Source organism: Lissotriton vulgaris, chromosome 10 (genome assembly GCF_964263255.1).
Source record: "Lissotriton vulgaris chromosome 10, aLisVul1.2, whole genome shotgun sequence".
Classification (NCBI taxonomy): domain Eukaryota; kingdom Metazoa; phylum Chordata; class Amphibia; order Caudata; family Salamandridae; genus Lissotriton; species Lissotriton vulgaris.
This window is the reverse complement of record NC_141698.1, coordinates 69013472-69031487: the sequence shown is the minus strand read 5'-3', so window position 1 is coordinate 69031487 and position 18016 is coordinate 69013472. Positions and strand designations below refer to the sequence as shown.

At 44.1% G+C, this 18016-nt stretch overlaps 1 protein-coding gene across 1 annotated transcript in view; it reads left to right on the top strand.

The window, feature by feature from the left end:
- ZNF598 (zinc finger protein 598, E3 ubiquitin ligase) overlaps positions 1–18016 on the top strand; it is a 174142-nt gene that overhangs the window by 58899 nt on the left and 97227 nt on the right. The gene's annotated exons all lie outside the window — the stretch shown is intronic.

The window sequence follows — 18016 nt, the reverse complement described above, 5'->3', positions numbered from 1 at the left end:
AAAGGACCCCGTTCAAAAGATGCCCACAATGTCGATCCAAGTTTCCACATAGTGATAAGCATACAGTATGCAACAGGTGCCTATCTCCGGAGCACAACGAAGAAAACTGTCCAGCTTGTGCTCAGTTCCGGTCGAAGAAAACCATCTGGAACTGAAGGGCTGCTCAACAAGAGATGCAGCGACAGGCACCTGAACCAGAAAACATTTTCGACGACAAACTTGAACTCCCAGAGGCAGCGGACTCCGACCTAGAGCTAGTTACAGCAGAAGACAAGTCGGACTCCGATGACATCCCACCGGGGCAAACTGTTAGTACCAAAGCCCCTACCCTGCCTCCACCGCCAGACAAGGCTCCGGTCAAAGCATCGCCCAAAAGCCTTAGCCGCGACCTTCCGGCCCGGCTCCGAAGACCATACCCAAGCCTTCCGGTACCCCGGGACCGGCCACAACATTTCCCAAGAAGGCCGTTGACTCAAAATTGATCGCAGAGCCGAGACAGGGCGCCAACACTAAAAAAGTAGTCGATCTGAAAAAGGCCGCCGAGCCAAAGAAGGGCGTCGATCCGAAAAAGAACGTCGACCCGAAGAAGGTAGTCAATCCAAAGAGGACTGTTGACCCAAAGAAAGTCACTGAGCCAAAGAAGTTCGTCGACCCGAAAAAGGTCATCGACCCAAAGAAAGTCGTTGATCCGAAGACTGCCGCTGAGCCAAAGGCCGTTGAACCGAAAAAGACAGTCGAACCGAAAAAGACCGTCGAACCGAAAAAGACCGTCGAACCGAAAAAGGCCGTCGAACCGGAAAAGGCCGTCAAACCGGAAAAGGCCGTCGAACCGAAAAAGGCCGTCGAACCGAAAAAGGCCGTCGAACCGAAAAAGGCCGTCGAACCGAAAAAGGCCGTCGAACCGGAAAAGGCCGTCGAACCGGAAAAGGCCGTCGAACCGGAAAAGGCCGTCGAACCGGAAAAGGCCGTCGAACCGGAAAAGGCCGTCGAACCGGAAAAGGCCGTCGAACCGGAAAAGGCCGTCGAACCGAAAAAGGCCGTCGAACCGAAAAAGGCCGTCGAACCGAAAAAGGCCGTCGAACCGAAAAAGGCCGTCGAACCGAAAAAGGCCGTCTAGCCGAAAAAGGCCGTCTAGCCGAAAAAGGCCGTCTAGCCGAAAAAAAAGTTGTTGAGCCGAAAAAACACATCGAGCCAAAAAAAGCAGTCGACCCGAAAAAGACTGTCGAACCGAAGAAGGTCGTTGAGTCAAACAAGGCAGTCGAGCCGAAAAGAGCAGTCTAGCCGACAAAGGACGTTGAGCCGAAAAAAGCTCAACAGAAAAATAAAAACAAACAAGTGACCGATCCAAAACCATTGGCGCCAAAGCCACGGACAGAAGAAGAACTTTTTCATCCTGATCCAGTGAGCCCAGAACAAAATTAACTGTATATATAGAGTATATAGACCCTGATACAGGACACATATCAGTTTATAATAAGAACAAGAGAAGACTGGACATTGAAGCTCCTTCTCCTGTTCCTCCTTAGAAAAAGGACTTTGGGGCATCCCCTTCAAGACCTTTTACACCTCCTACTTTCACTCCTGACATGCCTTATGTTCCATATTCTCCTACACCCCCACATTATGATGAGGGAGAAGACATGGGTGAAGATCCTCAACAGGATTTTATAGACCCTGATGATCAAGGAAACCAAGATCACACATGGGACGATCAGAATGACCCTGATGACCCATATGATACACAACCCATACCCTATCCCTCTCCATACCCCACAAAGCCATCCCCTACTGACGACACTGTCGCTTTTAACCTGCTACTTGACAGAGCAGCTCAGTGTCATAGTATACAAATGCACACTGACCCTGTAGAGGAGGATTTCCTATTTAACACCTTCTCAACATCAGAGAAGAGTTTACGTATACTCCCTATGCTTTTTTGTTTTTAAGTTTCAAAAACCTTTATTAACACACGTGCTCATATACACAGCTTCGCGCCCACAACCAGTCTTGGCCGGCAGCAAATCACTTTCGACAAGGCAATACATATCAGTACCGCCGGAACACACATAATGCTGTAACGTACCATCAGCTCCTTCGGGACAGGCCGCCGTATACTCCTTATGCTGAAGGTAGTACTAAAGTATGCACCAGACATCTTTAAAGACCCAGCCAGGGCACGTGTCCTCAATCCTAGAATTGAAAAGAAATATAAACTAGCCCCTACAAACCCCTCTTATATCAAGTCTCAGCTACCACTAGACTCACTAGTTGTATCTAATGCCAGGAAAATGGCAAATTCGCAAACAGGTGATGCGCCCCCAACCCTCCTGACAAGGAGACCAAAATTTTAGAAGCATCAGGGAAAAGAGTGGCTTCTCAGGCAGCAAATACCTGGAGAATTGCAAATACACAAGCTCTCTTAGCACGCTATGATAGAGCACAATATGATGAACTGGAGGGATTATTACAACACCTACCAGAACCCTTTAAGGCAAAAGCAAATGACCTAATACAGGAAGGGAAATTCATCACTAACGCATCTATAAAATGCGCCCTTGATGCAGCTGATACAGCCGCTAGGTCTGTCAACACTAGGGTGTTGCTACGCCGGAATGCCTGGCTCCGCATCTCGGGTTTTAAAAATGAGGTGCAATCTACCATACTCAATCAACCCATTAACCAGGATTTCTTGTTTAGCCCTGCTGTTGATACCATCTTAGAAAAGATGAAAAAAGATACTGACACCGCTAAGTCCATGGGTGCACTTCAATTTCAACAGTCCAGGAGCTCCATTTGTCGCTCTTCTTTTCGAAGGCTCAGGCAAAGACAACACATCCCAAACCTCTTCAGCATTTAAAAGTACTACACAAGGAACCTTTAATAGTGGCTCCAATAGAGGAGGTTATAGAAGGAACAATAACAAGGGCAGAGGATGCGGTGGTAACAACACCAGAGCCTCCACCGCCAACAAACAGTGACTTGTTCACACTCCCTCCAGACCACTTAACACCAGTCGGAGGCAGACTAACACAATTCCTACCAGTCTGGAACGCCATTACGACAGACAGGTGGGTGAGACAAATTATCCAGCATACCGCCCAAACACGTCCAATGTCAAGGGAACACATCACGCTGTTACATCAAGAGATGCTATCTATGTTGGAAAAGGGTGCCATAGAGCCAGTCCCATTCCAACATCAAGGGACAGGAGTATACTCTCTATACTTCCTCATTCCCAAAAAAGACGGATCCCTCAGACCAATATTGGACCTCAGACCTCTGAACCAATACATACTCTCGGAGCATTTCCATATGATCACTCTACAACAAGTACTCCCACTACTCCAGCAAGGCGACTTCCTTGCTACATTAGACCTCAAAGATGCATACTTTCACATCCCTATACATCCAGCTCACAGAAAATACCTCAGGTTCACAATAGGTCACCACTAGCAATTCAAAGTTCTCCCCTTCAGGGTAGCCTAGCAGTAGTAGCAGCACACCTCAGAAGACAACACATCCATGTGTTTGTGTTCCCCTACCTCGACGATTGGCTCATAAAAGCTAACTCCATACGCACAGTGTGCAAGCTATACGTCTCAAACAATCCAGCTCCTGCACAGTCTAGGATTTTTCATAAACTACCCAGAATCACATCTGCAACCCTCCCACATACACAATATCTGAGAGCAACAATAGATACCTCAATGGCGAAAGCATATCCAAATCCAGCCAGGATAGCCAACATACAGTCTCTCATTCAAAGATTTCAAATCCAACACTCCCTGCCAGCTCGAGTGTTCATGCAGCGTATAGGCATGATGGCCTCCTGCATATTATTGTCCCTCATACTCTGCTTCAAATGCGTCCCTTACAGGAATGCCTAGCACGGCAGTGGAACCATGCTCAAGGACAACTAAAAGACCTAGTGTTGGTAGACAGTCGCACTTACAACTCTCTGCAGTGGAACCCACAAAACCTTTCCATGGGGTGACTGTTCCAAGAGCCAGTTCCACAAGTAGTATTAACAGCGGACGCATCACTGACCGGTTGGGGAGCCCATCTCCTTCAATATACAGTCCAAGGTCTCTGAACAGTCAAGCAAAAGACACTACATATAAACTACTTAGTTACTAGCAGTATTTCTAGCAATGAAAGCCTTTCAGAAATACTTGTGCAACAAGGCTGTCTTAATCCGGACGGACAACATGACAGCCATGTACTACTTCCAAAAACAGGGAGGGGCACACTCTCTGCAGCTATCTCACCTAGCACAGAGCATATGGAAATGGGCGATCCCCAAAAACATTTTTCTCCTGGCAGAACACTTCCCAGGAATATACAATCAGATATCAGATCTACTGAGCCGACACAGCCAACAGATACACGAATGGGAGATTCACCCTCAAGGTCTCCAGCCATTCTTCCAAAGATGGGGACATCCAGAAATAGATCTGTTTGCCACAAACGAAAACTCAAAATGCCCGTCCTTTGCTGCCAGGTTCCCACAGATTTGCATACGCTTTTCCACCAACCCCACTGATTCCATTAGTGGGACGCAGACTAAGGCAACAGGCACTCACAATGATCCTGGTTGCTCCCACATGGGCAAGACAGCCATGGTACATGATGCTCCTAGAACTCTCAGTAGTTCCTCACCAAAGGCTGCGCCTTTCGCCACAATTGCTAACACAGAACCATGGAGAAATCAGGCACCCAGATCCCAATCAGATGAACCTAGCGATCTGGCTCCTGAGGTCTTAGAGTTCAGATATCTTAACTTGCCTCCAGACTGCATGAACATTATCAAAGAAGCAAGGCGCCCCACTACCAGAGCATGCTACGCAGCTAAATGGAAAAGATTTGTAATGTATTTGTAATAACCAAACCAATCCATTAGATGCCTCCATACAAAACATAATCTGTTACCTGCTACATCTTCAAAGATGTAATCTAGCATACTCATCCATAAGGCTACACCTTGCTGCTATAGCAGCATATCTTCAAAACAGGCATGTGTCCATGTTCAGAATACCACCTATCAAAGCTTTTATGGAAGGACTTAAAAGAAATATCCCTCCAAAGCATCCACCTTTGCCAGTCTGGAACTTAAGCGTAGTACTCACCAGACTCATGGGACCACCCTTCGAACCACTTCATTCATGTGAACTACAATTCTTAACATGGAAGGTGGCATTTTTAATTGCCATTACCTCCTTCAGGCGAGTGAGTGAGCTACAGGCACTAACCATTCAGGAACCTTTCATGCAAATACACCACAACATGGTAGTGCTTCGTACAAACCCTAAATTTATGCCAAAAGTTATCTCCACTTTCCACATCAATCAGTCCATAGAATTGCCAGTTTTCTTTCAAAACCCGCAATCAGTAGCCGAAAGAGCTCTACACACACTAGACGTTAAAAGAGCTCTGCTATATTACGTTGACAGAACAAAATCATTCAGAAAGACAAAGCAACTATTTGTTGCCTTTCCACCACAACATAAGGGTAATCCCATTTCTAAGACAGAAATAGCCAGATGGATAGTTAAATGCATTCAAATATGCTATCAAAAGGCAAAGCGCATTTTAACAGTTCCCCCAAAAGCCCACTCAACGTGCAAAATGGGAGCATCCATGGCTATCCTAGGAAATATTCCCCTAGAAGACATATGTAAAGCAGCTACATGGTCTACCATACACACTTTCACTAAACACTACTGTGTTGACGTGCAAGCTAAGCAACAAGCTGCTGTAGGTCAGGCTGTCCTTGAAACACTTTTTCAGACCACTGCAGCTGGTACAGGCGACCACCGCTAGAGGAGAAACTGCTATACATCTATGCTAAGATATGAATTCAGCAGCCCACATAACTCGAACGGAAAATTATACTTACCAGTATGCATCTGTTCTTGGCATGTAGGGCTGCTGACATTCATATCGCCCACCCTGCCTGTCACAGCTGCAGGGTTATTTCTTCTACATACATTTACATTGTCATCTCTTACTTTCCTATACTCCATCCTTGCCACAATGGCGAAAAACAATCTGAAGATGCCCATGGGCACTGTAGTCCAGGGGAGGAGTCACCTATCTCGTGATACTTCGAAGACTCTTCCAAGACAACAAGGTGCAAACATCCGGACCCAACACTAGGCGGCGATCTATGCTAAGATATGAATGTCAGCAGCCCTACATGCCAAGAACAGATGCATACTGGTAAGTAGCATTTTCCTTAGGGTTTACAGTGAGATGAACATGGGGCTGAGGGGATGAACACAAAATAATTAAGAAAAAGCCCAGCAGTGGTTTTGAACAAGGATGTTGGGGGTGGTTGTGTGCTGGAAAGATCGGAGGGATGTGAATGAAGGAGATGAACCTGAGAGATGACTAGTGATGTATGTGATGTTGTAAAGGGTGTACACGTGGGAGGGATTACGTGTATTATGGGGTGCTGGGGTTGCATATGCAGGTCGTAAGGATGTACGGATGTGTGGGTGTTGCGGAGACCAGGCAGGCAGTGGGAGGTTTGGGTGATGATTTGGAGAGGCTTGTTGGGAGGTGCATCCAGGGGAGGGGTTGGGGTATTATGAGGCCTTTCCTGGCTTCCTTTGCAGTCAGTGGTTACCAAGCTACGTTGGAAAATGTAAACACATACTTTAATATCATTTTGCAGACATCAGAATTAAACAGATTCACTGCTCATATTACCAAGATCTGATTGAGTCCTTTAAATTACAGCAGTTGTTCAGGAGAGCAATAGCTAGCAAAAAGATACATAGCATTAATGTAAAGGTGCAGATACATGCAGGTATGTACAAAATCACAGTGGAGGGAACAGGGAAATGACTGGCTTTACTCTAATATTGTAGCACGGCGGTGATCTCTGGATCTTTTCTGAGTTACATCAGTGAATGGGAAGTTCTGGAACTATCGTACTCCAGCCCTTCAGAATCTTGATCCACATGAAGAGAATTTCTCTTGGCATGTGTGCTCTTTTTGGGTATTTTGGATTTACTTGTTTGCTAGGGTGTTGCTCCTAGTAAGTGTGGGCACAACTGGAAATATTGAGTTTAGAACAAAGGTAGTCTGTTTTACTCAGAGGTAGTGCACTACAGGTCACAGAACGAACGCAAAGTTCTCTTCTTACAGGGAGAGCGAGGCAATGCACATATACCATTTGTTTGTGGGTTCATGCTGGTCAAGATTAGTTGAGCTGTTGCATGAAGAATAGCTTTAATTCATGTTGGTGAGTATTCTGTCAGGTGAGTAGTGTGTTGCCTCTGTCCATGTGTGATGAACAAGGGCCCAGACATGTAGAACCGAAGATCATATGAGGGAGGAAACACTTGATATTGCACTCTATTGTAAGCTGAAAGCATGCTGTCTGTTCTTTTCTCTTTGGTATGGTCTTTGAAGGACAATGAGGGGTCAACAAGAAAACTTAGGCCTTTAGTGGAGGATGTCTGAAGGCAAGGAAGGCATGAAGTTCATATTTCTGAGCCTCTCTTGGATAATGATATCGAGGATGAAACTGAAGTTTGGGGTGTAATTGGCAGACAACACAACACATATTTGCTTTCATCAGCATAATGCTTCCTGTTAAGGTTTCATTGTCTGAACAGTACTTCTGTGTACAGGTTTATTATCATGTAAGGCAAGTAAAGATGAATCCCTGTGGAACCCTGCAGAAGAATGGAACGGGCAGAAAACAGGTGAATAGTGTTTTGCCAGAGATGTAAGATGAAGCTGTTCAAGATGGTATCTTTAATGGCACTGTGTGAAGTTAAAGAACAAACAAGGGAGGTACCCTATGAACCAATATGGGACAGGGTGAATCAGTCTTTTAAAAAGGAAAACAGTCCCTGAGCTTAAGGATATCCCTTATGTCGAAGTGTTCCTTGCCTCAATTAATAAGGTGAGACACCACCGACTCAAAGAACAACCCTATGGTCAAGTGACAACAATAAGACTAGCTTAACACTAGCTGAGCGTCAGTTTCGTTGGGTACTCAGTATTGCATAAAGTCCTGCAGCATTACAAAACAACCTTATGTGCATAAGTGATAAAAACAGTAGTTTATTAAAAAATAAATTTCATTACAGTACATAATTTCAATATTACACAATCATACAATTATAATAAAAACCAAAAGTCGACGCGGCGTTTCGGTGTCTTGTATGGATAGGTACACCTTCTTCAGGACGGTTTTTAAAATCACTAAAAAAAGAATGCCACAATTAAAAATAGTTTCAGACTTATGACAGAGTCCCAATTAATCCTGACGTTTACAACAACATTTAGCTTTTGCTCCTTTATCACACAATGTTCCAAGGAGATCTATTATGGGTCATTATAATCATAGACCTATAACAAAGTCTCAATCCCTCCTATTATTTACATCAAACAAATAGTTTTACACCTTTGGCGCATGGTATTCTTCCACTGTATCCCATTAGTATTACAGGTAATTATTCACATCACATTTAATTGCTTGTAAATAAGTTGAATCACTTTTCCATAACATCCTTAAAAAATTTAAGCGAATCAAACAATTTGGGCTTTCTCACTCTTTTAGTATGATAGATTCTAAAATTGTCATACTGCATTACCCTGTTATGTCATATCATAGGTATGAATGTCTGTACCCAACGATAATAGTTATTGAGACATCGATAGATTCACAATCAGAAATCAATTTAATCACATACCTCAAATTTTGAGCGAATCTAGTTGCAAAGATCTACCTTTTATGACAACTATTTCTTATTCCATTAGTTGCATATTTTCTGCTCAGTGGATTTTATTAAAAGCTTTTCAACCTAAAAAGTAGATATTATGGCATGAATTGTTAACCATTCTTTATCAGAGACCTGAAACCTATAATAAAATAATGGCACTGCGTCATACCTGGATCCAGATGTTTACATGAACTGGATAGGTTCGCTGTACCAGGGGTGACCACCGTATGGGTAATGTACTCACATACACACTTGCTGAGAATAGACAAATGCACGGGATATTAGAGTAATGCTCAATTTATAGGCTCATTGGCTTCTTTCTGTTAAAGTCAAAAAGGTTTTGAATTATAATACCTTAAAACAAATTGATTATAGCCCCATCATGGAGTCTGGAGGAGCTATATATCTGTTCCCCTGTTGCTAGCTGGAAGCGTCTTGATTCGTTTTTCCTTCTGTTATCCGAATTTGCGTTTTTTTTCCTGCGGCATTAATAGGAATTATGCATTAGCTATACGTTTTCAACTGCCCATTATTACAACATGACCAGCAAAATCATGTGCTGGATAAGATTTATTGACGACTTGTTAATCATCTGGGATGGCTCCCCAGAAGAATTCAAGGAATATCACACAACCAACAATGGCAAAATGACAGGGAAAAACTTGACCTACGACATCAGTAACCACGGGATAACTTTCCTTGATACATATATATATATATCAAGGACAATCACATCCAAACGACCCTGCATAGAAAACTAACTGCAACAAATGCCACGTTGGAAGCAACAAGTTTTCATCAGAGTTCACTGATCTCCAGCATCCCATACAGGGAATTCCTCCGTATAAGACGCATATGCAGTGAGGAAACGGAATGGGAAAGACACAGCACAGATACAAAAAGAAGATTCAAAAATCTGAAATACAACCAAGAAAATGTAGAACAGTGCTGGAAGAGGGCAAATGCAAAACCAAGAGCGGAATGCCTTAGAAGACAAACTCAAAACACAGACGAACAAGAACCAATCAGGTTAATCACAGATTTCTCAGAATGCAGCAAAGTATTTGTAAACATCCTGAGGAAAAATTGGAAGATATTACATCTGGATGAGACGGTTGGCAAAATAGTAGGAAAACACCCGACGGTAACCTACCAAAGAGCCCCAAATTTGAAAGATCTCCTCATCCACAGCCACTGTAAAACTAAAAAAGACAATAAGAAGGATTGGCTCAAAACTACTGGATTTATAAAGTGTCACGGATGTAAAATGTGCCAAATTGCAAAAACAACTAAAGAAGTAAAATTACCAAACAACAAAACGTGGAAAATACTCCAACTAATAACCTGTAAAACGGAATTCACCGTTTATGGAATAGAATGCCCATGCCCACTTATGTATGTGGGAAGCACAAAGGGCTAATTGAAGAAATGCATTATGGAACATGCGAGAGCAACGACACACAAAGATCGCACAAATGCCGTGGCCAAACATATGGAGCAGGTACATAATGGAGACTATCTGAAATTGAAATTTTTTGGCATAGAGGCAATTCCTAAACACATTCGGGGAGGGGACCGAGGAAAAAACCCTAAGGCGAAAAGAGTCACGCCACATAATAAATTTTAGAACTTTAAATCCGTACGGCCTGAACCAATCGGAGGAGTTATACATTCATTTGTAATCAGGAACATCATGGACAAATGATTTTGGACCTAAGAATTCATGAAAAAAGAACAATTGGGAAGCAATTGGAACTATTTGAAAAAGAACAATCAGTAAAGTTGCAGTGGAGTCATGCTAACACACAAATCCCACTGGAGGGATACAAAATAGACTGTAAAATAAGGGAAGATCAAATGTAACCCCAGAAAAACAAGGCAATATTGTTTTCCAATAAACTCATCCCACTGGAGGGATATAAAACGGACTATAAAACGATCAAATGTAACCCCAGGAAAACAAGGCAATATTGTTTTCCAATGAACTATAATGGTCTGTGTCCTATGATTAGGTTTTAATTAAAACTACAATTACCATAATGCCTAGCAGCACAGCTAGGAAATGATGAAATCACCATGTGACTGCTTTAAATATGATGAAAAAAATGCAGGAAGTTGATCGTGAACAAGATGCTGGGGGCATCGAAACGCGTTGATCGAATGCTTTTCATCTCTTGCCAATAAGTTTGAAATAAATGGAATTGTGGAGAAACTCAAAAGGAGTGTGCCCGTTTTCTTTCTAACGAAGGAGCAGTGTGACGATATATATATATATATATATATATGTCCACACTATCTCCCCATACGAAGAGAAACTGAGTCGCACATGGGACTTCGTTTTCATTTTTGAGCCGTTTATTAGGTCTCGCCTGGAAATTGCATCCGAAGGATGCGTCCAGGCTGGAGACTTATAGCTAGCTGACACGGGGGAATGAAGGACAAGAAACTGTCACGAGCTTATCCTTGGCTGGATTGAGCTGCGTGCACGAGCTTTTTGCCTTCAGTTTCTTTTACAATGTTTCTTTCTTTGTGTGAGCTTGTTTGTTTCCACTGTTCGGTTTTACTATGGGCATTCTCACGAACACGAAATAAATAGATCACAGCCACACCTCCTCCCTCCTCCCCCCCCGCCGCCCCCCCCCGCCGCCGCCGCAGCGTGTTTGTTTCCACTGTTTCGGTTTTACTATGGGCATTCTCACGAACACGAAATAAATAGATCACAGCCACACCTCCTCTTCGGTCTGATGCCTTCTTAATGTGTCGGGTTTCATAAGTCAAAAATAATGATGTTTCCTTGCAGGGGGGCGTGTCTTCGTCGATCGTGATAGTCGGTGCTCACTGTACGCGGTTGTTATTTCCTCTGCGACATCCCTCAACGCTCTGGGTCAGATTCTTTCTGCTTTTAAATGTGTGTCTGCCTGAGTTGAAGCATACTTTTTGCCCCACCGCATATCGGTCATTTGCGCAACATCACTGTAGGTCACGTGCTTGCTGCACTTTTAAAACAATGACCCAAAGAAGGCCTCCCCCGAATACAAGACGCTCCTGAAGAACAGCTGCTTCACAGAAAGGTGGTGCAGTCATGGCATTGTGCCTGCTGTAAGAATCGAGCGCCCTCATTCAAAATAAACCATTTCATGTCCAAAAAGACATCATCTCACAAAACACTAACCCCATTACATGTAGGACAAGGCCGCACATGCTTTTATCGCTATGATAGCCGCAACATATTCCTACATGCATTATATCTAATTTTTTTGCTGTGTGCGGTTTTCGGCATGTCTGGTGAATAACCACTACACGCATTCGTACATCTAAAGGCAGGCGCATGTATGACTCTTACACTACTGGGCCCACACAAACAAACATGTACACATTTTACGGGTGTGTTGTGCGCACTAGCATTGAATGCCCTCCACTGACAAGCGGGGATGGGGGCGGCCGGGCCTGGGGGTAGGGAGCGGACACGACACGCAGAGCCCCCTCTGCAGACGCGCATGCATATGAACCTGCCTGTAACAAAGTTAGCGCGGAAAGGTCTAGTGCTCACATGACCGGGGTCCCGCGCCAGGCACCCGGACTGGTGTGCAGCAGCAGGCAGCGCCCGCAGGCAGCAGAGGCTAACTGGGAGGCTGTGATGAAAGGCGCGAGCCTGCCTCTGACACAGGTGTGGTGTCTGTGCACATTAAGGCTGCCTGCACGTAGAGGCCTCTGATTGAATTATGGGATCGGTGCTTGATACCCAAAAGCCGCGGATTCAGCAGCCAGCGAGGGGAGCTGCTGGGGGGCCTCCCTCCCCTCTGCTTATGGCTGCATTATTTTACCTCGTTAATTGTCAACGTTGCCTTTCGCAGATCTTGGACAGACTCTTTGTTTTGCAGATGTGTGTATACCTCTCACTGTTTCACTCTTGCTGGTAGCGAGTGTGCCTAGCGCAGCACGTCATATATTCAGAGCAGGTCCGATTCTTTATCATTATTTGATAGTGCGCGTGGTCCGGCGCGCAGAAAGAGCAGCTGCAGTGGGCATGATATTGAGAAACCCTTTCTTAAGTAGCACTCACCAGTTTCCGTGTGATTATTCAGAAGTGGGTTTCGCATTTTCCTCGAATTACGTTAAAATGAAACTTGTGCTCCCAAAATTGTTTCTAGGGATGGCATGTCTGTAGCCACACTGCACCCTCACACACACCGCACCCTCACACACCGCACCCTCACACACCGTACCCTCACACACCGTAACCTTACACACACTGCACCCTCACACACACTGCACCCTCAGACACTGCACCCTCACAGACACTGCACCCTCGCACACACTGTTCCCTCATGCACACACTGCACCCTCACACACACACTGCACCTTCACACACCGCAGCCTCACATACCGCACCCTCACACACCGCACCCTCACACACACTGAACCCTCACACACTGCACACTCACACACAACACACCGCACCCGCTCACACACAACACACCGCACCCGCACACACACACCACACACACACGCACACACACACACCGCACCCACACACACTACCCCCTCACAACCCACACCTTCACACCCCACACCCCGCACCCTCACACACCGCACCCTCACACACCGCACCCGCACACACACACTGCATCTGTACACACCGCACCCACACACACACACTGCACCCGCACACACACACTGCACCCGCACACACACACTGCACCTGCACACACACTGCACCCGCACACACACTGCACCCTCACAACCCACACCCTCACACCCCACACCCTCACACCGCACCCTCACACACCGCACCCTCACACACCGCACCCTCACACACCGCACCCTCACACACCGCACCCTCACACACCGCACCCTCACACACCGCACCCTCACACACCGTAACCTCACACACCGTAACCTTACACACCGTAACCTTACACACACTGCACCCTCAGACACACTGCACCCTCAGACACTGCACCCTCACAGACACTGCACCCTCACACACCGCACCCTCACACACCGCACCCTCGCACACACTGCACCCTCACACACACACTGCACCTTCACACACCGCAGCCTCACATACCGCACCCTCACACACCCTGAACCCTCACACACTGCACACTCACACACAACACACCGCACCCACACACACACCACACACACACGCACACACACACCGCACACACACACACCGCACCCACACACACCGCACCCACACACACCGCACCCACACACACAGTACCCCCTCACAACCCACACCCTCACACCCCACACCCTCACACCCCGCACCCTCACACCCTGCACCCTCACACCCCGCACCCTCACACACCGCACCCTCACACACCGCACCCTCACACACCGCACCCGCACACACCGCACCCGCACACACACTGCACCCGCACACACACACTGCACCCGCACACACACACTGCACCCGCACACACACAATGCACCTGCACATACACTGCACCCGCACATACACTGCACCCGCACACACACTGCACCCTCACACACACACACACTGCACCCTCACACGCCGCACCCTCACACGCCGCACCCTCACACGCCGCACCCTCACCCCGCACACTCACACACCGCACCCTCACACACACTGCACCTGCACACACACTGCACCTGCACACACCATTATAAATTACAATAATATTTATTTCAGTATTAATTCTTAAAAAAATTAAAAGCCATTTTTATTTGTAATATCAATACATCTAGGTCACGTAAATACAACACATATTGCATTACAAATGCTATAGGTGTCACATATGCAAAAGTTAAAACTATTGGCATTGTAAATGACAAAGCTATTAATTTCGCTATTTTCAAAACCAACACATAAAAAAAAAAGTATTGTCATTTACGGTACCAATAGCTCAAACTTTCCTAATGCGAGACCTATTGCATTGCCAATTTCGTCACCTTATATGGAGTTGAAAAAACATTACAGGAAAATACTACAATGACAGCTCAAGTAGGAACAAACAAAACTTTACAGTCAATAGACATTGTGAATATTGCTTTGATGGACTATTTAGGAATAGAACCAGATACTGATAACTTTGAAGATGCTTTGATGCCTTATTTACCCATTAAGCTAAAAGTTTTGTTTTGCAATGGATGCATAACTGATGTCCTTGAAGAAATATAAGGAAACACCAACAACAACAAAAAATTTCTTGAAGTACTAAGAATTGTTTTCTTGCCTGAAAACTTGACACATGTTTATTTTCATATTTGAAGTTATTCTTAAAAAGTAATTTAAAATGACATTTATACAAAGAAAACTATTTTTGCGCATAGCTGTACTTTTATATAATGCACTTTATTGAGAGTGTAATACTTTTACAATCGTTTCTTAAAAAACTATGTTCTGAAAAAAAATACATTAATAGAGTACAACACCATTGCAATGTTTGCACAATATATTTGTGATGTTTACAATTATACTATACAACTAATGTATGTTTACTAGCAATAACTGTACTGTTATATGTTACATTTTAATTAGAGTGTTTGCCTTTTACAATCATTTTCTTACAAACTACCTCCTAAAACAAAAATATTTATGACTAAAATATTTTGCACTGTTTGCACAATATATTTGTGATGTTTACACTTACCTATTTGAAATTTAAATGTACAAATGAACATTTGGTCAATTTCCATAAAAAAGTTTGACTTTTTTACTACATATTCTTGTACTCTTTTATGCAAACAAATTTAGATACTGCATAAATAATTTTAACAACAAATACTTTAAATGTAGCTTTTTATGTAAATAAAATAACTATAGCATAAAGCAAAAAACATTAGCATTTACAATGCTAATAGCTCAAACTTAAATAAAGCGAGACCTATTGCATTGCAAATGCTTGTTTAGTTAGGACAGCAGGATTAGGACTTTTTCGACGCGTTTCGTTTCTCCCTGGAAACTTATATTCCCAAGGCTTCCTCCTCAGCTGAAGAAGAACGAGGCGACACAGCGGGGCTCATGAAGCACCATTATTTATTCATTAAAAACATTGGGCATGACTCGTTTCGGAGGGTTCCTTTTTCAAATGCCCTTCTGTTTAAAATTGCCTCTGTTACTCGTAGTCCCCATTTTAAATCCTTTATCAGTTCCTATGCACTAAAGTAGTGTAGGCTACATGGAATTTGTGGCACGGAGTCATCTCTGCCTCCAGAGGTGGACTGCATTTCCCAGCATTCAGTGTTTCTCACTTGCTGGCGGTGGTTCCGTTTGTCAGCATTGCCTTTTCTCTCCATTGAGCAGCTGACATGCCACATTTTCAGGTAAGGACTGCAGCAATTGTTCTGGGCTTCGTTGGTGTTTTTCTTCACGTCCCACACTCCCTGCCTCGCAAGTCGGCCCGTCGCAGAGTCAGGAACACCCATGAAGTAGGAGCATATCCCCATGCAAGTATGGGCTGCAGGTTGCAGCTTGTTCTCTGTTTCAGGCTTCATGCGGGGCGGTCGGGGAGTCTCCTTCCATCCTAGCGACTCCCGTAACGCTTGCGGGCCATATATATATTCCATTCCACAAGAGTGGTCCGTGATTTTCAGACGCACACTGGCAGCGGGTGCTCGGCATAGGGGTCGGACCCAGACCCTGAATTCTACTTCTCACCAAAGGACGCGGCACTCTGAGAAAGCAAACATTGATTAGAATTAATATAGTATCAATCAAAGTGATATTACTTTGATTGATACTATATTAATTCTAATCAATGTTTGCTTGTGTGAAAAGTCTATGATTTCCTTTCATGAACTTTTGTGATTTTTAATTTGCACACTACATTACCCACAATGCCACATTGAGGCCAGGTGGGTGTACAAATAGTGCAATAGAGAAAGGACTCACTAACCGTGAGCAAAGCCGTGGAGGCTGAAACACGTCGGTTGAGCTTTCTTAAATAAAACATTTCCAAATTACATTTTTCTCAGAATGCCGCGTCTTTTGGTGAGAAATACATATATATATATTCACTTAAAAAACCATAGGTTTCAGGCCTTATATAGTTAGGAATTAGCATTTAAAAAACCATTGAAATTGCTCCTATATAGTTAGTTGCACTAACTATATTTCGCGCACCCGCAATCCACTGCTGATGATGTCACATATTATATCATTCATGACATGGTCAGTGACATCACTGATGACATCACTGATGACATCTCATTTGACATCACTGATGACATCACTGATGACATCATCCAGTGACTGTGTGTTTCTGTAAAGTTTAAATATGTTTTACATATTGAAGAATGAGTGGATGTATAAGTGTCTGGATGAAGGATTTAGTAGGTGCGTGACTGACTGTATGAGTGAGTGATTAAATGTGTCTTACTAAATGCATGGGTTAGTGACTAAACTGTCTGAACGTGTGCATCAGTATGTCTGTTCTGTAAGCTGCTGCATGTGTTGATCAGTAGCTATAAGAGTGGCTATATGGGTTATTGATTGGTTGCCCAAGTATTTGAATGGGAGACGGCGTGTGTGTGTGGGAGGCTGGGAGGTGTGTGACTCTGTGCATAGATGTGTGAGCAGTTGATTTACTAGGTGTATTAGTTTAAAAGTGCATGTGGAAACAGCTATATGGGCGGTTGACTGTGTGCATGGGTGTGTTGGTGAGTGAATGGATATCTCAGTGCTACATGTGCAAGTAAGTACATATGTAAAACACAGTGCATGTGAGAGTTGGCATATATAAATTACTATACATGAGAGCCAGTGAATGTGCGAGTTGCTATATGGATCGTTGTGTACTTGTATCAGTGATTGTATAAGAGAGTAAGTATGTGTTAGTATATGTTTGAATAAGTAAGGTGTTGTGTGTATAACTGTATAGTTGAGGAAATGGAATTGTGATTGATTCTTTGCATGCCTGACTAGGTGCGTGAGTAACTCCATGGATGAGTGGCAGTGTGTGAGTTTCTGTACAGGTGTATGAGTGCATTTGATAGTGTTGTATTGATAAGTGACTGTATGTATGAGTGATTCTATGGGTGAATGAGTGAATGTGTGTGTAGACCTAGGAATCAGTGAGTGCGTATGTAGTAACTGGTATTGGTGTGTCAATGGTTTCAAGAATGGTAGTCTGTATTTAACACTGGGTGTATCAAAGGTTATATTAGAGTGTGAGGAGGTGCATCGTATTATCACATGAATGATATCATCATTGATGTCATCAGTGATGTCATCAGTGATGTCAAATGAGATGTCATCAGTGATGTCATCAGTGATGTCATCAGTGATGTCATTTGAGATGTTA